This window comes from Phyllostomus discolor, chromosome 4 (assembly GCF_004126475.2).
Source record: "Phyllostomus discolor isolate MPI-MPIP mPhyDis1 chromosome 4, mPhyDis1.pri.v3, whole genome shotgun sequence".
NCBI lineage: Eukaryota > Metazoa > Chordata > Mammalia > Chiroptera > Phyllostomidae > Phyllostomus > Phyllostomus discolor.
The window spans coordinates 130,196,819-130,219,851 of record NC_040906.2 but is presented as its reverse complement, the minus strand read 5'-3'; the positions used below and the strand labels follow the sequence as shown (position 1 = coordinate 130,219,851).

The 23,033-nt window shown below is 33.8% G+C and overlaps 1 non-coding gene across 1 annotated transcript; it reads left to right on the top strand.

Annotated features, from left to right (window-relative positions):
* The first annotated feature begins 22,112 nt into the window (after positions 1-22,112).
* Positions 22,113-22,186, top strand: LOC114495832. The gene has a single exon (XR_003684497.1). It is a non-coding gene; the product is annotated as a small nucleolar RNA Z17 (small nucleolar RNA).
* The last annotated feature ends 847 nt before the right edge of the window (positions 22,187-23,033 follow it).

Below are 23,033 nucleotides of genomic sequence, written 5' to 3'. Positions count from 1 at the left end.
GGCCAGTTGGACTGGGAAAAAATTGCCCAGAGACTCTGAACACCCACCCAGAGACCTGGGAGAAGTGAGGGCCTCCAGCCAGCATGACCAGGGGTGGCGGGAAATGCCCCAACACCCCTAGCCTGGTGGGGGTGCGGATTGGTGGAAAACCCAGAGCCGGGAAGGGCTCGGCTCCGGCCCCATCGGGAATCCTGACTCGCGCTCTGTGAACCCGGAAGGGTTGTGGCACTTAGGGTGATCCTAGAGCCCGAATCTCAAAAGTTTGGTGGAGGGGAAACCGAATCTCAAAAGTTTTCGCCCAGGGAGGGCGCAGTGAATCCCAAAACGTCACAGGTGCCTCCTGAGATCATAGAGCTGGAACCCTGCAGGGACCCAGGAGTCCGGAAGAATGTGGCAGTGAGCTGCGGAGAGCGAGTGTGCTCAGGAGCGCCCAGGGTACCTGACAGACTTGCTGAGATCTGGCTGGGAAGAGAGAGAAGCATTTCAAAGGTCCCTCAGCCAGCTGAAGCCAGCAAGATCAGAAAAACTGGTCTGGCCAGTTAGGAAACCAACAAGAAGTTTTTTTTGTTTGTTTGGTTTGGCTTTGTTTTGTTTTTGTGGCTGTGGTTGGTTGATTAATTTTATCTTGTGTTTTAAGTGACATTTTATTTTTCAATTCTTATTATTTTTACACCTCGCAATCCCTTATGTTTCTCTTCCATTCATCCTAATATTATTCTTTCCACTCCAAATTTATCTCTCCTGCACTCCATCTTCTGCTTTTCTTTCCATTTTTAAAATCTTGCAGTTACTGTAAATTTGTATTATCTTTTTCTCACTTTTCCAACATTTTTTATTTTAATAATATTTTGGTATTCTTTTTCTTTCTGTATAATCTTTGCTTGGCTGGTTATACTGTCATTTGATAGGTTCCTCCTGGTATCTCAGTCACAGTGTGTTGATAATTTACTATCCTTCATCTGTGTTCCATTAATATACCTCTCAAGGTTCTATACTCTTTATTCTTGTTATCTAGACCTCATCGATTCTGCCACAAGACTGTCACTTTACTATTACTGTTAATAAGACCTAGTCCATACAATTGTAAATACTACTCAATACCCCTACCTGATCTCAGCCCACTTTGAAATTTCCTGAACTATACTACTGTGGGGGTTGTCTCTATTCTTTTACACACTACTCCTATATACTAATCTTTAGTCCCATCCTACCTTAGAATCTGACCTCCCACAGCCTCACAGCTTTCTAGATCCAACTAATAATCCTCTCATCTCCAATAAGAGTCTTACCCTCTTTCCATCCTTTCTACAACGTGGATAGTGGGGTGGAGGATCACAGTTAACACTATAAGGAGCCAAAGGATAACCCATCTCTTCTCTACTGGCTGCTAATGTAAATATCATAGTACACTATCTTGCTGTCTTAAACCATTTCACCTTACTCCTCCAACTGATCACAAAAAAGAGTAGGGGGAAGCTGTGAACACCAGGATACATGAAGGAGATTGCACCACTGAATCTCACAAGTATTCTACCACAGAAGTTCACACCATAATTACAGGGAACCAGAACAGATCAATTTAAGAAACAAGAAGAAACCCATGAACAAAAAGAAAACAAAGAAACAACCCCCAACTGAAGGGAAACGAGGAAGCCTCAGGAAAAATGCTAAATGAAATAGAAGCAACTCAATTATCAGATAGTGACTTCAAAACAATGATTACCAGGAAGTTCAATGAACTCACAATGAGCTATCAGAAATTAGAGGGAAACTACATCAATTTCACTGCAAACTATATAAACATGAAAAAGGAAAAAGAAACTCTCAACAAAGGTCAAGAGGAAATGAAGAATACAATTTCTGAACTGAAGAACACAGTAGAAAGAACGAAAAGTAGGATCAATGAAGCAGAAGATCGGATTAACGAGCTAGAGGACAAAGTAGAAAACAACATCCAGAAAGAGCAAGAAAAGGAAAAGAGGCACAGAAAGAATGAAGAGGGGTTAAGAGAAATGCAAGACAATATGAAACATAATAATATCCGTATAATAGGGATATCAGACAGACAAGAAGAATAGCAAGGGATTGAAAACCTAGTTGAACAAGTAATGAAGGAGAACTTCCCTAATTTATGAGAGAAAAAGTCACACAAATCCAGGAAACACAGAGAGTCCCAATCAAGGGGAACCCAAAGAGGCCCACCTCAAGACACATCATAATTAAAATGGCAAAATTTCAAGACAAAGAGAGAATCTTAAAGGCAGCAAGGGAGAAAAAGGAAGTAACATACAAGGGAGCCCCAATAAGGCTAACAGCTGACTTCTCAATGGGAACACTTCAAGCCAGAAGAGAATGGCAAGAAATACTCCAGGTAATGAGAACCAGAGGTCTTCAACCAAGGCTACTATATCCAGCAAGGCTCTCGATCAAGATAGAAGGCCAAATATGAAGCTTCCCAGACAAAAGAAGTCTAAAAGAATACACCTCGACCAAACCAGCTCTGCAAGAGATTCTAAAGGGACTGCTTTAAGGAAGGGAAGGAAAAGAGAGAGAGAGAGAGGAACACACGCACATAAAATACAATGAACAAGTACCTATCAATAATAACCTTAAACGTAAATGGATTAAATGCTCCAATCAAAAGACAGAGAATAGCTGAATGGATAAGAAAAAATGACCCACACATCTGCTGTCTACAAGAGACCCACCTCAGGATAAAAGACCTACACAGGCTGAAAGTGAAGGGCTAGAAACAAATCTTCCAAGCAAATGGACAGGAAAAAAAAGCCAGGGTAGCAATACTCATATCAGACAAAATAGACTTCCAAAAAAGGTCCATAAAGAAAGACCCAGAAGGTCACTTCATAATACTCAAGGGAAGAATCCATCAAGAAGACATAAATATTGTAAATATATATGCACCCAACATAGGAGCACTGAAATAGATAAAGAAAATCTTAGAGGATTTCAAGAAAGATATGGACAGCAACACAATTATAGTGGGAGATTTTAACACCCCACTATCAAAAATGGACAGATCTTCCAAACAAAATATCAATAAAGATATTGTGGCATTGAACAATACCCTTGATGAAATGGACTTTACTGATAGATACAGAGCCCTCCATCCAAAAGAAGCTAAATATACATTCTTTTCAAATGTACACGGAACATTTTCAAAGATAGACCACATGATAGGACACAAAACGAGTCTCAAGAATTTCAAGAAAATTGAAATCATACCAAGTATTTTCTCAGACCACAAGGGACTGAAGCTAGAAACCAACCCCAAGGGAAAAAACCCAAAACACTCAAAATCATGGAGATTAAATAGCATGTTATTAAACAATGAATGGGTCAAGAATGATATTAGGGAAGAAATCAAAAGGTTTCTGGAAACAAATGAAAACGAACTCACAACAACCCAAAACTTATGGGACACAGCCAAGGCAGTCCTGAGAGGGAAGTTCATAGCGATACAGGCCCACCTAAAAAGGTTAGAAACATTCCAAATGAACAACCTAACCCTACATCTACAATAACTCGAGGAACAACAACAAAGACAGCCCAGAGCAAGCAGAAGGAAGGAAATAACCAAGATCAGAGCAGAATTAAATGACATAGAGACTAAAAGCACAATTCTAAGGATCAATGAATCCAAGAGCTAGTTCTTTGAAAAGATAAACAAAATCGACAAGCCTTTAAGCAGACTCATCAAGAAAAAAAGAGAGAAAACCCAAATAAACACAATCAGAAATGAAAGAGGAGAGATTACAACAGATACCACAGAAATACAAAGGATTGTAAGAAATTACTACAAAGAACTGTATGCCAAGAAATTTGAAAACCTAGGTGAAATGGACAAATTTCTAGAAAAATATAATCTTCCAAAACTCAATGAAAAAGAAGCAGAAATCCTGAACAGACCAATAACAACAAAAGAAATTGAAGCAGTAATCAAAAAAACTTCCAACACACAAAAGCCCGGGACCAGATGGTTTCACAGGAGAATTCTACAAAGCATTTAAGGAAGAGCTAACCCCCATCCTTCACACACTATTCCAAAATATCCAAAAAGATGGGAGTCTCTCAAACTCTTTTTATGAGGCTAACATCATCCTAATTCCAAAACCAAATAAAGACACAACAAAGAAAGAAAACTTCAGGCCAATATTACTGATGAACATTGATGCTAAAATCCTCAACAAAATACTGGAAAACTGCATCCAACAATACATTGAAAAGATCATACACCATGACTAAGTGGGATTCATTGCAGGGATGCAAGGATGGTTCAATATTTGCAAGTCAATAAATGTAATACATCACGTAAACAAAAGCAAAGACAAAAACCACAGGATCATATCAATTGATGCAGAAAAAGCATTTGATAAGGTACAGCACCCATTTATGATAAAAACACTCGGCAAAGTGGGAATAGAGGGAGCATTCCTCAACATAATAAAGGCCATATATGAGAGACCTACAGCCAACATCATACTCAATGGGCAAAAATTAAACTCTTTTCCACTAAGGTCAGGAACAAGACAAGGCTGTCCACTTTCACCACTTCTATTCAATATAGTACTGGAAGTTTTAGCCACAGTGATCAGACAAGAAAAAGAAATAAAAGGCATCCAAATCAGAAAGGAGGAAACAAAGCTGTCACTGTTTGTAGATGACATGATAGTATACATAGAAAATCCTACAGACTCCACCAAAAAACTGCTTGACCTAATCAATGAATTTGTATCCCGCAAAACAGCGGGATACAAAGTCAATATCCAGAAATCAAAGGCATTTCTGTACTCCAACAATGAAACAGCAGAAGCAGAGATCAAGGAAAAAATCCCATTTGGTATAGGAAAAAGAAAAATAAAATATCTAGGAATAAACCTAACCAAAGAGGTAAAAGGCCTGTATTCAGAAAAGTACATAACACTGAGGAAAGAAATCAAGGAAGACACAAACAAATGGAAACATATACCATGTTCATGGATTGGAAGAATTAATATCATCAAAATGTCCATGCTACCCAAAGCAATTTACACATTCAATGCAATTCCTATTAAAGTACCAATGGCTTATTTCACAGACATAGAACAAACACTTCAAAAACTTATATGGAATCATAAACGACCCTGAATAGCTGCTGCAATTTTGAGAAAGAAGAGTAAAGTAGGAGGGATCACAATACCCGACACTAAACTATACTACAAGACCACTGTAATCAAAACAGCCTGGTACTGGCATAAAAACAGGCACATAGACCAATGGAACAGAACAGAGAGCCCAGAAATAAACCCAAGTCTCTATGGTCAATTAATATTTGACAAAGGAGGCAGCAATATAAAATGGAGTAAAAATAGCCTCTTCAACAAATGGTGTTGGGAGAACTGGACAGCCACATGCAAAAAATTGAAACTTGAGCACCAACTTACACCATATACAAAAATAAATTCAAGGTGGATAAAAGACTTAATTATAAAACGTGACACCATTAAAGTCCTAGAGGAGAATGTAGGTAGGAAAATCTCAGATATTTCATGCAGAAACTTTTTTACTGACATGTCCCCTAGAGCAAGGGACATAAAGGAAAGAATAAACAAATGGGACCTCATCAAAATTAAAAGCTTCTGCACAGCTAAAGAAAACAGTATCAAAATTAAAAGAGAACCAACTGTATGGGAAAACATATTTGCCAATGATACCTCAGACAAGGGCTTAATCTCCAAAATATATAAAGAACTTACACGACTGCACTCTAAGAAGACAAGGAATCCAATTAAAAAGTGGGCAAAGGACTCAAACAGACACTTCTCCAAGGAGGACGTACAGAAAATCCAAAGACACATGAAACGATGTTCAATATTGCTAGCTATCAGAGAGATGCAAATTAAAACCACAATGAGATACCACTTCACACCAGACAGAATGGCCATCATAAACAAAGCAACAAACAACAAGTGTTGGAGAGGTTGTGGAGAAAAGGGGACCCTAGTGCACTGCTGGTGGGACTGCAGACTGGTACAACCACTATGGAAAGCAGTATGGAACTTCCTCAGAAAACTAAAAATGGATCTGCCTTTTGACCCTGCGATTCCACTGCTGTGACTCTATCCTAAGAATACTAAAACACCAGTTCAAAAGAACCTATGCATCCCAATCAATGTTCATAGCAGCACAATTTTCAATAGCTAGATGCTGGAAGCAACCAAGATGCCCATCAGTAAATGAATGGACCAAAAAACTATGGTACATTTACACAATGGAATTCTATGCAGCAGAAAGAAAGAAGGAGCTCCTACCCTTTGCAACAGTGTGGATGGAGCTGGAAAACATTATGCAAAGCGAAACAAGCCAGGCAGTGAAATACAAATACCATATGATCTCACCTTTAACAGGAACCTAAACAACAAAACAAAGAAACAAGCAAATATAACCAAAGACACTGATATAGAGGACAGGATGATAGCGCCACAGGGGAGAGTAGAGGGAATTTCAGGGACATTGGGAAGGGTTCACGGGAACAAACTTAAAGGACACATGGTCAAAATCTAAGGGGAGGGTGGTAATGGGAGGGAAGTGGGGAGGGGTGGGAGGGGGCGGCTGGATTGGGAGTAAAAAGGGGAAAACTGTATTTCAACAATGATTAAAATAAAAAAACAAAAAAAGAATGTCGGACATATCACTTTGTTTTGACAGACATTAAATTGTTCATAAATTTTGAAAAACTATTAAATGCCAATGAACAATTTTATCATAATAAGTAGGAAAAGGTAGATGAAATAAAAATATCCAAGAGGGAAATATTTTAGAAAAATACAATTTATTAAGAAGAAAAATGTAACATTTAAACAATTTTTCTATATTTAGTAAAAATTCCACCCCATAATTTAAATTTTTTTTTCATGAAGAACACTCTTGTTCCAGTTGTCTTCACAGCTGAATTCTTCCAATTTAGGGAAAATGTCACACACACACACTTTTCTGGATGTTATTAGAGATAATTTTATGAACCATCAAAAATCATTGTGCAACATGAATATTACAAAAACAGAAACACAGGCCAATGTGTTTCATGCAAAAAGAGTTATAAAATATAGGAGTCACTAAATTGACCTAAATGATATGGATGTCTGATTTATGAAAAGAGCATAACTTCAGAGGAATTGAGAAATATAATTTCTAATAACTTGTGTTGGAAACATTTAATGTACATGTGGAAATAGATCTGACCCTGCCTTAAAAGCAAATAACTTCATGTAGATAGAACTTCCAGGTAACAATGAAGAACTTTTACATTAGCTTGAAGTATGCAAATATTTCTTAAACAAAATATAAAAAGCTGAGCTATAATTCAGGAAGAAAATTTGCACATAGAACTATTTTAAAGTTAAGAGCTTCATTTTACTGTACACATCATAAAGAAACTGAGAAGGCAAGGCCCAGAATTAGAGATGTTTAGAACACTTATACCTGTAATTGAACACATATCCAGAATATATTAAGAAGCCTTTCAAATAACTAGGAAAATAGAGGCAATTGAATTGCAAAATTGGTAAGAATCTTGTACAGGTACTTCATAGGTGAAGATATTAGAAGGCCAATATAAACATGAAGAGATTCTCAGCATTATCAGTCATTGTGGAAAGGCTAATGAAAAACTATAATGAGCCACCATTACACCCCTTCCACAACAGATAAGGTGAAAAAGTCAGAGGTTAGGGGTAGCGAGGTGGGTGAAAAAGGTGAAGGGATCAAGCAAACGAAACAAAACAAAACCCCCCACAAAAAACCCACAACAACAAAAAAAAACATAAATAAAAGCCAAAAACAACCAAAAATACTCTCATAGACAGGTAACAGTAAGATGATTACCAGAGGGGAAGGGGCATGTGGGGAGGTAGAAGAGGGTAAATGGGGGATAAATGGCATTGGAAGGAAACTTGACTTGGGGTGGTAAACATACAATATAATACAGTTGATGCGTTATAGAATTGTACCCCTAAAACCTATATAATTTTATTAACCATGTCACCACAATAAGTTCAATAAAAATAAAAATAATAGAAAAAAGAAAAAGGCTATACTGATAATGACAAATATTGGCAATGTTATAGTAATGGAAAATTTGCTAGATGCTCTTGGAAATGTAAATTTTGTTCAATCCATTTTGAAACCTGTTTGACGGTATTTTGTACAATTGAATATTTTTGTTCAATTCAATTCTTACATACACATAACTAAAAGACATGAAATGGAATTCTAATGGCAGCATTGTTTATAAAACAGCCCAATGTACATCAAAAGATAAATAACTGGATAAGTAGATAAGTGAATAAAGTAGAGACCTTTCATATGATGGTATACAACACAAAACGATAAAAAGAAAGAACTGCTCCATGTAAACCCATAGAATAATCTCACAAACATAACATGTGAAAGAAGCTTAACTGAAAATAATACTTATTGCATAAACATTAAAAATTTAAGAAAAAGTAAAGCCATTCTAAGATATTAGCAGTTTGAAGGTAGGTTAAATTTGAATTGGGAGGAAATAGAACAGTTGATGCTGTGGCTTCTGATGTCCTATTTCTTAACCTGTGTTTGCGACATTGGTGATTTTACTTTGTGGCAACTGATTAAACTGTTCATTCATGGTTTGCTTATTCTTCTGCAACTATGTTATAATTCAATTAAAATTTTTTAAAACTTTAAAATACTAAAATATAATTTAAGTTATTTAAAAACAACAAGGAAGTCTGAGAATATACAGCCAATTGAGAAAAGAACCTTTAGAAATCACCATCCTGGAGCTCTGCTTTGCTATTAGACTATCTATTTGGATTAATAAAATGACAGAAAGGTTAATTATTTAGATGAGTGATCTAGCAAAAATGTCAACATAAATATTATAATATCTAAATTTAGCCTGCTATCCAGGAGATTAATTTCATAATTAAAAATGTAAATGTTATTACAGAAATGGACTGATAAAGTTGATTTTGGTTGGAGAACCTTAATGAGTAGATTTTAATAAAGTAGAATACATTTTTATAGAAAACAGTCAGTTTTGAAAATTAGCAGCCCCCAATTTTACATATTGTTAATTTTAACTGAATGACCTGAAAAATGTCTTCTTTTATCTAGTCATTTGCATAGACTCACAGTAACAAAATCCATATTAATGCAAATTAATTTTAAATAAGTACTTTCTGAAATAGCTCTGAGGTTTGAAATTTGTTTACTATGAACAAAGAAAACAACTATTGAAGTTGCCTCTGTAGAATGAAGTTAATGCTAATACTTCTCTGTTTGAACCCTATCCTGCAGTTTGGATGCTGAAGAATCAAATGAATCTAATTGCAAGGCTTAAAAATATCGCTATTCTATCGATAAGACCTGTAGTCATTTCTTATCAAACACTATAGTCTTTAAAATTGTCATGTACTAAAAAATAAAGGATCAAATAAATACTCAGCAGTTTATAAAGTTCACTGTATCAAGCTACTTCATAACAGTTAGTTAACCAACCATTTGTCATAGAGCAATGTAATGAATACTTTTGACTTTATACATTTAATTGTAATGATGAGCTTCATTTGGATACTCACTAGATATATTAAAAATCCTTATATCAAAGATGTTAAAAGTGAGCAATATTACTGCCTCTTCATATCTGAATCACTTTATACACACACATGCATGCACACAGATTCCATGTTTCTGTGTTTCTTTTTTGGTTCTTAGTAGATCTTATGACTGAAATAAAGCACAGAGATAGGAAAAAATGTGCAATAAGTATTCTGTTCATAAAGGTAAAATAGGCAAGGAATCAACAGGCCTTAATCTACTTATTTTTATTTATAAAGCAACTATTCTGGTCAATATACATTTTGGGTTTTACAGATTAAACCACAGATATTCCAAAGGAAAACCAGCATTCACAATAATAAGAAAGACTTATAAACTTTACAGTATATAAAGTGTTTTTCATTTGTCTGATCCCATCGTATCCTTGCAAAAATTTTCTGCAGTTGGCAGGGCAGGTTTATAGATGAGTGAATGATACCTTAGAGAAATGAAAAGAACAACTTAGTCATTTCACTGACAATGTAAATTATAGGTAGAATCTTTTAATAATCAAATAAATGCTTTTTCAATATATTAGCCACTTTCTGCATTTATCTTGTCATACTATACACTCACACAAATGTACCAAAAACAAATATAATGATAAACAGGTTGTTTTTTGCTCACAAGCATAAAATATAATGTCTTTAGTAGATATTTCAATCTTTGCATCACTTTCAAAATGTCTTCAGCATCTTCAGTGTTTTCAACTTCTTTTTTATTAATTTATTCTTTTTTAAAAATTGTTTTTCCAGTACAATTGTCTCCAATTTCACCCTGTCATGCTCCTCCTCACCACCCATTCCCATTTCCCACCCTCATACCCACCCCCTTTGGCTTTGTCCATGTGTCCTTCATACATGTTCCTTGATGGCACCCCTCATTATCCTCTATTATCCCTCTCCCTCCTCGCCTATGGTTACTGTCAGTTTGTTCTTTATTTCAATGTCTCTGGTTATATTCTTCTTGCTTATTTGTTTTGTTGATTAGGTTCCACTTATAGGTGAGATCATACAGCATTCCACCATCTTCCTCCTCAACTTCTTATCTGTCTTTTGAAAATTGAACCGTGGAAAACTTCTTAATTAATTGGAACTTAATATTGAATAATTGATTAAATTACTTGGAAATAATTTTCTAGAGGATATAAAAATGTAAAACCAGTTGAGAAAATGGAGAAATTTGGTCCTTTTCAAGATTGGCTGTTGAGAAATATCAATATACAAAAATCTCAAATAATAAACCAGATGAATAGCAAGTTATTGGTTACATGAAAAAAAATTTGTTTTAGAAAATATTTGTATACAGAAATTCAATCAATGACAAATGCTTCTAAACATATAATGTGATCACAGGTACATAAATTTAGTTCATAAGTTACTATTTAGTAGATTATCTGTTTTGTAAAAGATGGTGGACCATCTAACAGTCAGTGAGCCTTGGCTGTAAAAGCCAATTAGGGGTCCTATTCAAAGTCAAATGGATTCTTGAAGGTAGGGGTGGAACTGAAGCTGAGGTACAGCTCTTCCTCAGTTAGGAAGATTTTCACCCCATTACTCCAAAGCGGGTGACCACTACTGTCTCTCTGCCTCAGGGAAGTTTAGAGAAAGGGTTTAGGTGTATAAGCTCTGGAGATAGAAGTCCAATTTTCAAAGTTTATTACCTATGTGATCTTGGGCAAGTTTATTAAACTCTTGAGCTTCAGTTTCTCCATCTATGAAAAAGCAATAGTAATAAAACCTGTCTTAAAGGAATGTGAGCAAATTAAATTCAAGAAAAGCCTCTCCTACAGTATTTGTCAGATAGTGAGTAGTCAGTGTATTATAGTTATTATTATTGTGATTATTGTTAGTATTATTTCTATTTTATTCAGTCTTTTAACATTTCAAGTACAGAATCACAAGTTCACATCCTCAGAGCCATGTTGATGTTGTATTTTGGGTTCTCTGATGAGTTCAGTGATGTATGAGAAACTTGGCTGGTTTGTCCATTCTTACTGTTTCTTATATTTCTCATTGGTAAGAATGGATAAATCAGCTAGGTTTTTCATACCTTGGAGTACAAGTGTCTCATGATAAGAACTGGGCAGTTTTGTAAATTAGTTTTCACTAGATTGCAATCTCCATTGTAATCTATTTAGTAAACCCTAGGGAAATAAAAGTTCTCAATCATATCCCACATTATTGCATTTTACTTGTTTGAAAGAGTGAGAAAAATGTTCTGGGATGAAGAAGGATATTTTTGAGAAATTGCAGGAAATGCAAATTAGAATTAAAAGAGTGAGACCAGGTTTTAGGGACTGTTTACTTGGGACATTAAGTGGGAAAAATGAAATCAGCAAAAGCAAATTTATTTCATCTTTCTGATCTACTGTTATGGATTATTAGAGGCTTTTAAGATATTTTGAGTCAAAAATGATTGTAAGGGCATGTCTTGCCTCTTCAGAAAAGCTTGCTGTCATCAATTATCTATGTCTTTCTTGAAGTATGAAAGAACACATTGGATGTGTTTGCAATACTGAGCTAGAAATAGAGACTTGAGAAACCTCTGCTACCAGAGTCTTTAAGGAAGATTGGTTTGGGAAGATTGAAGAGGCAAGGCTAAATCAGAGAGACTAAGTGGCTATTATAATAAATCAAGTAGATTCTTCCCAACATTTTTTGTTTGTTTTTTTAAGATGTGTATTTTTTGAGGATCTATCTAGAAGGCTTATAGTTCCTTTGAAGTATCTAAAAGCAACCTGTAGTTCTAAAGGTTAACACTGCAAAATAGATGTGTCTGTGATTCAAGATGGACTTGGTTATGGTATATCAACAACATACTCTAAAATTCAGGGCTTTAAAGCAAGACATGTTTATGTATCATTCATAGTATGTATTCACCACAAGCTAACAGGGGACCCCACCTACATCTTCCACCCTCAGGGACTCAGATTGACGGAAACTCCACCATGTAGAAGGCCTAGCCTGAAGAAGGAAGAAAGAGATGCAACGTCTTATACTGGCAAATAAATGTTCTTACCTAAAAGCGACACTGGAGCTCAGGGCTGCTGGCCAGGCTGAGCACATGATTCTACCAAACACAAGGGTTTGTAACAGTGAGGTACAATTCTTCCATGTACCTGGAACAAATACTAAGCAGATATGAGTGTGCAATAGAAAAGATATTTTCTCCACTATCATAGAAAAGACATATCTAACATATAATGCCAATATTTCTGAACTGGAAAAAGAGCTCCCCTGTTAGAAAAATTAATAATGATAATGATGATTATAACTTTATCAAAAGTTGCCAAATGTTTTGCTACGTGTCATGATTTGATCTTTATAAGGACTCCATTCAGGTATCGGCACAGAGGATGTGTTCATTATTGAACTGATATGGAACCTAAGACTCAGAAATGTTAAAGGATTGATGTTAGTCAAGTGGCTAGTTTAGTAGCAATCAAATTCCTGTATTCAAATCCAGTAAAGTAATATTTTATGTTACTGTTTCTCTAATTCACTAGGGAATCTCATTAAAGAATATTCTGCATCAGTAGATAAACCGCATATCATTTTCTGTTACTTCTCAGACACCATAGCCTACATTCCCTTTCTTCTATTCTTCCACGTTTGAAAATCCTTCTGAGGCAGAGCAGGAAGTACCTGTTAAATTGCACAAATGTCCTTGAACTTTGTAAAACTTTTAGTAAAACTTTTCAAAAGGTACAGATGATAAGCAAAAGCCACATGATTTTTGAGACAGTACACTTGGTTCACCTCTAGATGACAAAGCGAGTCTGCTGGCGTGTGCACTGGTGCTGTGCAGGCTGTCTTCTCAGCAGCAAGTCTGCACGCACGGAGGTGAAAGTTCAGCAGAGAAGGCAACTGAGTGCTGACTAAGTACTAATGGTAAATTTCACTGTATTCACAACACACTGATAGCTATTACAACTGGTGTTTTGTGAAAATTATATTTTGTTTTTTAAGTTTCCACAGAGATCACTTTTTGCCACTTGACTATACATTTGACATTTTGCGACATAAGTGTAGCTCTAATAAATAACATCTTGAGGTCATTCATTGTGTGCTACTCAATTCAAAGCAGAGGGGCTGAGCAAAAAAAATCATTTAACTTCAAGGACAAAACAAAAGACAATTGACTGAAAGCATATCTGTGAGTTTGGTTAGTCAGAAGTTCTTTGGGAAAAATCTGAGACTGGTGATCAAGTTGCGTACCACACTCTGAAGGGACACATTATTCAGGTTTTGACACTTTGCTTGATTGCACCATAAATCACCATCATGGGTTTGATTTGTCTCATTAGATCAAGCAACCAAAATTTTTGATGATACACTCATTTTTGAATTTTCTTATTTAAGCTTCTCCAAATAAATCTATATTTTGCATTGAGCTAAACTAATTGACCATAAAGTTCTTTCCTCAACAACAAGGTATTTAGAGTAGTCACCACGTTTCCTTAAGCGTGGTCAAATTACCATTTTAGCAGGCTGGGGAAATGTTTATGATGTTAACTCTCTAGAAAAATATATGATGGACTGCAGGTCATTTTGACATTAACTATATAGGAAAAGGAGAGAAAGTACAGGTTATCAAAGACTTTTGGACAAATGACTAGTTGTCTATAAAATCTATAGTTGAATTCAATTATAATAGCACTCATGGAAATATATCATTTTTTGATTTATATTCTATTCTAAATAAACTTACTTAAGATGTGGAATATTTATGACTTAATTAGAAGCATAAGTATACAAACATAATTTTTCATTATGTGAAATGCTAGTATATGTTAGAGATTCAGATACACTTATTTAGTTATTAGGGAATAACAAGTACGACATCCTACTCCATTCCAAAAGAGTAGAATAGGTATTAGAGGTATAACAAAGATAATATGATAGTAATATAATATGTTCATGATAGTAATAGTCATCTTTCCCTAAGTTCTTAGATGTATTTGAACACTTATCAGTAACTACAATAAATAGGATGGTATCAATTTATGTTGCTACCAGTTGTGTATAAAAGTGGCCATTTGACTGTATATTAATGAGCACTATTATCATAATTTAACCTTTTCTGAGAAAGAAGGAAATCTTAATTTAGAAAGGTTTTCGTCATGTGTTTTCTATTTGTATTTTTTGTATTTTTTATTTGTATTTTATTTGTACTTTGGATTGCTTGTTCATTTTAATGCCTTCATCTTTTTATTTATTTAGAAAAAGTTACAATACTAAGAATATAACATTCCACCATATTTACAAAATTTTAGTTATCATGTCAGGATATATTAGGATTCAAAAATCAGTCAGTAAGAATGTTTTTAGAGCTATATTAAGTTCCACTTGGCCATATTGGCATAATCTGTAATAATAATAATAAGGCTTGCTTTTGTAGACAAAATAATGAAGGTTACATAAGTTACTAGATAATACTGGGCCAGATTTTAGAGGTATGTTTTCTAAATATTTAACATACTGATAATTCCAATCTTACAGAAACTCTGTCAGAGAATAGAAAATGGGATAAAATTCCCCAAGAACTTCTATGTAGCTGGGATAACGACTGAACGTAATGAGACAAAGACAGGATCAGAATAAAAAGCTGTAGACTAGTTTCACTTATATAGATGCAAAAGTTCTGATTCAGAGTAACTTGTGGTGTAATTAAAGTAGGGCTAATCCCAGAAATAAAAGGATTAAATGAGACAAAAGATGAATAAGAAGAAAAGTTATCTAGTCACACAGATACGAAACATACTATTTGATAGCCAGTAATTATTACAAAAACTTGCCAACTAAAAAACAAAAAATAAAGAATACACTCTCAACATATTGAAGGGTATTAACTCAGTTGAAGACTATCTACTAAACATTTATGAAAAGAGTTATAATTAATGATAAAATATTAGAAGCATTCTGTTTAAAATATGAAAATCAATACAAATGTTTACTATCTTTGATTACATTTAATATTATTCCAAAATGTCCTAGTAAGTATAATAATACAAGAAAAGGAATAAAATATGTAAGTAAGAAGTACAACTATTATTACTTATAGGTGATACAACTATATAAGAATCAGAAGAGAAAATGCAAGAATCTCTTTGGAATTGCTTTTATTTTTATTATTATTTTTTCAAATATGTTTTATTCATTATGCTATTACAGTTTTCCCATTTCCACCCCTCTATTTCTCTCCACCCTGCACACCCCCTCCCACCCGCATTCCTCCCATTTAGTTTATGTCCATGGGTCATACAAATAATTTCTTTGGGAATTGCTTTTATATACCCATATATAATAATTACTTGCATTCTTATACAAAACCAAAAGTATTAAAAATGTAACTTAAAAACATATCATTATTATAACAGCAAAAACAAAGCAATAAAAGCTATATATGAATAACCCTAACAATATATGTGTATTACTTTAATGGAGATAATTATGTTATTAATTACTAGATATTTACAAAATTCTAAATAAATAAAGATATGAACTATGCTCTTTTTCATTTAGTAGCATAAAACGATCAATTCCCCCAAAATAATTTAAAATATTTAATTCAACTTTGTGGAAAATACTGAGTTTTTATAGGCATTGGTAAGGTTGATTTTCATGTTTATGTAGAAGAATAAAGGACAAAAAACTGCCATAATCTTTAAAATTAAAAGAGCAAAGTGAGGGTACCTGTCCTACTAGATCTCAGGAGTTACTGTGAAACTATAGGCATTTGTATATGAACCCTATGGATAGACATATTAGTCAGTTAATTAAATATAGAATCAAGAAAAATACCTTCACATGTGCTGAGTCTTATATATCGCAAGAGTGATATTTAGATCAGAATAAAAGAATCTACTATTTAGTACCTGATCATGGAATGGTTGGTTATCTATATTATTAAAATTGATTAATTCTTTTGGGAATAACCTAAGTATTACATGAGAATAAATTAAATTAGCAAAGCAAAACATTACAAGTTTTAGGATATGTCTTCATGATGCTGAGATTAGGATTGTTTTAAAAAGTACCCATTTTAAAGGAGAAGACTGATAATTTGATTGCATTATAATTAAAGAAAAGAATTCTTTTGCATTTAAAGTCATGACAGAAATTTAAAAAGTAATCCACGGATTTGGAAGCTATATTTGTCATGCATAAAATCATTATATATAAAGAGCTTTCACAAATTAATAAGAAAAGATAACTCAATAGAAAAGTGGGCAAAGAATATGAATAGGTAATTCATAGAAGATAAACTGAGTGGCAAAAAACATATAAAAAAGATATTCAACTTTGCCAGCAATCAGACAGATGTGATTTAAGATCACAACAAAATGTTATGCTTACCAATCAGATTGGAGGAAAAAAACAGAAGAATTATAGTGTCTAGCATTTGGCAAGCACTGTGAGAAACTCTTGTTCCCTTGTGGTGGGAGTGCAATAGAGGTTTTTGAAATATAAATTAATGGTTATTTAAGAAAACTGAATAGTAGTATTCCCCAGACCCAGCAATTTCACTTCCAAGTTGCCTCTCACATGAATATAAGAAGGCATCAGCAGGGTTCAATAGTGAAAACTGGAATTAAATGGTGGTCAACATTACTACTCTTCTCCAAATCTGGTTCTCTTTTCCTTTTGGGGTTTATGGAAACTACTGTTCTGAGCTGAACCACATGACTGGTTCTGGCCAAGAAACTTGGAATAGAAGTGAACTGTACCTCAAATGATTCTGTTTATCTCCCCACCCCATAATGACCATCATTTTATAGGTGGGGAGCCTTTATTACCTGGGTCCCTTAATATTCTGTGGAGCCTAACATCTTTTTAAACTACAGCAGTTGTCTGAGCAAGAAATAAAGATTTTTCTAATATCTCGGGGCCATTTCCTATTGTAACATAAACTTTGGTTCTTTTAACAGAAATATGATTTAAATGTTATCGACAGGAGAATTAATAAATAAATTGCAGAACACTAATGCAATAATATACTACATAGCAATGAAAAATTAATGAACTAGAATCATACAACCGAATGTGAACAAATCTTTCCAAAATAATTGTCAGCAATTGCAATAGAATACATAGAGGGTGATATCACATATAAAGATTAATACCTTGAAAGATGGTACTCTATATTGTTTAGTAAAGCTGTATATCTATTAATAAACTATAAAGAAATACGAGAATTTGAGAAACTCAGCTTCAAGATGGCTGATCTCCTGAAGTGACCAGAAATAACCATGTTGAAATCCCCAGAGGCTTTTAACTGTCCATATGATGACTCATTTCTTATGCTTGGTGGTAAATTTGTGGTGTCTTTACATATTTTCCTCTAAATTCATAGTTGCCTGAATTACTTAAGCCAGTTGTTTTTAAAGAAGGCTCCTTCAAGATTTCCAGATATCTCTGAAGACATTTGTTTGAAATAAAATAAGTTTTACATATTTATTTACTTTTTCATATTTCTGGCCATTCTACAGATGCACTACCATTATATTTGGAACAATTTTAAAGTCATCAGTCTTCAATTTTGTTTTAGTAGCAGCTTGCCTAAATAATATTTTTAGCATCAACTATAATAATAACTTCCTAAGCTTAAATAAAAGACTAGCCCTCGGTTTATAAAAAAACTTACAAATTTGAACATGCTATGAATAACTTCTTTTTATCATACCATTTTGGGAGCTGGATTTGCTTTACCTGCCAAAAATGTAAAACCTCTTCTCAAGCAGTCATTAAAGGCTTCCAGTTTTATTTTCTGGAAGGAAAACAAATATTTGCCATTGAGAGAATATTATCTATGTCACTTAGTAAAAACCATGTAAAAGATAGTAAGTGAGATTGCTAGATCTGATGTTATTAAAGAACTTTGGGGTGAAGAACAAGGCTTCATGTCAGTTCTTAGTAGAACTTAGTTCTTAGTAGATATCCGTGCAGTGAGGCAAAATATTAGGCAGTATTTTTACTACATCAGGTCAATAAACCCAGGTGTGTTTCCAAGCATTGCCCCAGTATCTATACATAGAACATTGGTATGTTCTTTCCGACCTAAAGTTTGTTTGTCAAATTTCAACTTTTTGATTAATATTGTAGTTGATAAAAAAATTCTGTCAAATAGAATTATTTTTTGATGAAAAAACACTCTCAGAATGGATGAAAACAAGGAGTTTCCAACAATGGGAAAATTAATATTTTGATTGACTTACATGTTGAATAACAATATAATAGTTGCCAAATGGTCTGTTTCAAAAGATGAGAAAATATTATAAAAGAGCCCAGAATAAATGATATTTTAAAAAGGCATTGCTAGAATTGAATTTCTTTGTTTTAAGCCATAACTAACAACATATTTAGGGCACATGGTTTTACCAAAAACTACAATTGTGCATGACTTCTTTTGCTTGGCTGTGTAGAATGTAAATATTTAGAGTACTTTAAGATTTGACTCTTTTGCAACAGTAAATTGAGTTTGCTAAAGTCCTATCTATTTAAATGGAAAATTCTCATAAAAATATCCATACAGTCAAAACATTTTCCAGGGCATTTAAAATGTAAAAGTATACATGATTTTTGCTTTCCTTAACAATCTTTAATATATTCTAAGTTTATTTGATTTCATGGAAACACAGATATGTTATGATCATGATATTACAGTAGGTTTAATTCCTTTCAAAGGAGTGAAGCTTAGTGACAGGTATTTCTTTTTATATTAGCAGAATCTTTCATTGAATTATTTTGCCCCATTGGAAAGAACTCAGTGAAAGAGAGAGAGTGTGTGTGTGTGTGAGAGAGAGAGAGAGAGAGAGAGAGAGCGAGAGCTGAGACATATATTTCTCTCATGTATATCATATTATTTTCTATTCTTTTTCATCATCATATAAATATTTATTTTATAATATTACAAAACTTATTGCTAAGTGTGAAAAGGGGTAAATTCTAAGATATGCCTTATGCATTTGAAGGCTTGTGAGCATGTTTAATTTTTATTTTATTTTAAAATGCTCATTTTGACATAATGACATTCATATTTTCTTGCATTTCAATTCACTCCAAGGTATTTATCCCTCAAATCACTGTATTATTTTTATGGTTGTTTAAATAGAATTGGAAATAAACACTTGAAACTATAGCAGCTGAATTTATCATTGACTTTCAAGTGTTTATAAGTTTAATCAGACTAAAGTAAAGGTGTTAAAGTCACACTCTATAAAAATTTCCTCAAATACATATTTAAAATTTTGCTAAAGAAGAAGCAAACATATGTGTATCAAGTACTTCCTTCTTGAATAAAATCTGTGGTTGATACTCTCACATAATAATTCCTCACAGAGATACTTCAGATCTCCTGAAAATTTCTTTGTTTCTATTTTAAATATTTTATAGTCAAACTTCAAGAACTTAGAACATTCTTTTTTGTCATATGTGGAAAATGTTTAAGGCTCTAACCAAACAAAATTTTAAAATTTTATTTCAGATATACCATGAGAAATAGCAGACAGGTAATGAAAAACAATGAAATATCCCAATATTCCATAACAACAATTTTTCATCACGTGCTCTGCACAAGGGAGGGAGTGATGGTTGATGAACAAAAAACCTACTTCGGAAGGTTTTCAGTTATTCCACAATTTAAAAGTGAAAAAGAGTAATTGTAATTTAACATTAAAATCACAAATTATTCATTCAGTGAAGTGACATTGCAAATTTTTAGTACATATTTTTAATTTGTGGTGTTTAGTCACGCATGCCTTCCATATAGCTATTGACAAGTATAAATAATCCTTTGAAGTAAGGAAATATTTTACTGTAGGGATAACTTAGTGATATAGCTTCAGAATAATTTAACTCCCTTGAACCAGAAGGTCAAAAACTTTACCTTTAATCCTTTAAATTGAGTTTCATGCCATTTATTCAGATTGTGACAAGGTCTTATAGTGCAAGTTTCTATATACTCACTGTGAATATTGAATATTTTTGGGTGTTGCTGAAGGCCACTGAATATTCACTAGCATTGGTTTATGTCCAATATCGTATAATAGCAAATATCCCAATTTAGTAAGTTAATTAATCTGTAGAAATATTTATACTGTATTTAATATACAGATTTCAGTTGGCAAGGCAGATTTTTGCACACAAAGTACCATAAGTCCTATTTTAAAGTATCTTGGAAAAAGTCTGTGAGGTGAAGCACAGTGCATTTTTACTGACCTGCTGCCATATGCCAAACCCACTGCTGGACACTGAGTGTAAAACAGTGGGCTTAGCACGGGAAATCTCTGCCTTCACAACGCTGAAATATACAGAGTGTTCAAAGAATTGAAATATGAGAGGTGGTAGTTATACAACTGGATGGTTACTTTACAGATTTAATTTTAAAGAATATAAAACAATGTAAATGAATTCAAACTGAAGGATTATTAAGACCCAGTTGCTTTTGCATGAACATTATAAGTCACTACTTTGTAAAGGCCATAAAATTACAGATTCATTAATTTTAATAATTGGAATAGAGCTTATTGTTCTGAAAATACAAATTCAAACCCTTTAGTCTATGATTTTAGAGTAAAAAAAAACAACATAATACAGCATTAATTAGTAAAGTTTTTATTTTGGCATATTTCCACAAGGGGGCGCTACACACATTTAAAGTAAAAATGAAAGGCTTTCCTAAGTTGTAGATGCCTGACAAATATTTGTCTATAATTTATTTGCAAGTTTAAAACATAAATTTTTAGTAAAAATGCAATGTTATATTTTAAACATATTTACCTCTGTAATTTAAGAAGGCCATTAGGTTAGAAAATGCCCTTTATTATATCAGAAAATTTAGAATGCTTCGTTTTACCTAAATAAACAACTAAAATCCATAGTATTATGCCAGCAGGAATTAATTAATTATTCTCTGAACATTCAAAAAAATTTGCTTAATTGAAATTATTAAATTGAAGTAGTTGTCTTTTTCACAAAGACATTGCCCAAAGCAAAGAAGAAAGCTTCTGCCCCTCCCAAAGCTGAAGCCAAAGCAAAGGCTTTGAAGACAAAGAGAGCACTGCTGAAAGGTACCCACAGCCACAAAAAGTAGGAGGAGATCTGCATGTCACCCTTCTTTTGTTGCCTGAAAACTCTGCAGCTCCAAGGCAGTCTAGATATCCTAAGAGTGCTGACAGGAGAAACAAGCTTGACTACTACGCTTTCATCAAGTTCCCCTGACTACTGAGTAAGCCATGAAGGAGACAGAAGACAAAATCCCCTTGTGTTCATTGTGGATGTCAAGGCCAACAAACATCAGAGCAAATGGACTATGAAGAAGATCTGTGACATTGACTTGTCCAGGTCAACATCCTGATCAGGCCTGATGGAGAGAAGAGGGCATGTGTTTGACTGGCTCCTTACTAGGATACTTCAGGTGTTGCCAACAAAGTAAGTTTCCTTTGCCATGGAACTCCTTGACCCCACACCCAGGATACAAATGATGTGTCTATTAGAGTGACCAAAGACTGACTTTTGCTGATTAGTCTTAACTGATCGACTGCAACCCTCTCCTTAATAGGCCTTACTTTATGGCCACATTTTCTTTTTAACCATGACATCCCAGCTTAATCTTCACATTTCAACTTCTTTTTTTTTTAATTGTTGTTCAAGTACAGTTGTCACCATTTTCCCACCACCACTTTCCCCCTCCCCACCTACTCCCACCTCCCACCTTCAATCCTTCTCCCCTTTTGCTTTGTCTATGGGTCCTTTATACCTGTTCCTTGACAACACTTCCCCTTCTTTCCACTGTTATCTCCCTCACCCCTCTCCTCTGGTTACTGTCAGTTTGTTCTTTATTTCCATGTTTCTGGTTAAATTTTACTCACTTCTTTGTTTTGGTGATTAGGTTCTGCTTATAGGTGAGATCATAAGGTATTTGACTTTCACCGCCTGGCTTATTATAAAGCTTCTTTCTTCAGATTGAGATCATCTGAACTGAGTCCAGCTGGCTAATTATAAATAATTATATATAAATTGTATACTGTAAAAAATTGAAGTAATTATTACAGGAACATTATGAGTACTAGTTTAAATGGATAAAAATAACTAAGGGATTTTATTGAAATAGACTATATAAGGAAAAATAAACATTTTTTTTTCTTCTGGTCTGTTCATGAAGCCCTAGATTCCTCTAGTTTGAATAGTATGTTACAATCCTGATACTTTTTATGGCAAATCATTTGTATAATTAGAATTAAATATTTTTTCACCACAAAGAAATATAATGTCAGTACCTATAAATTGCCAGAATTAAAAATATCCCCTGTTTAAAAGTTGGTTTTCAGCTTGCATTGGTTTTCTATTTTTACATCTATAAGGAGGAAAAAAGCGTGCAATTATGTCTTTTTG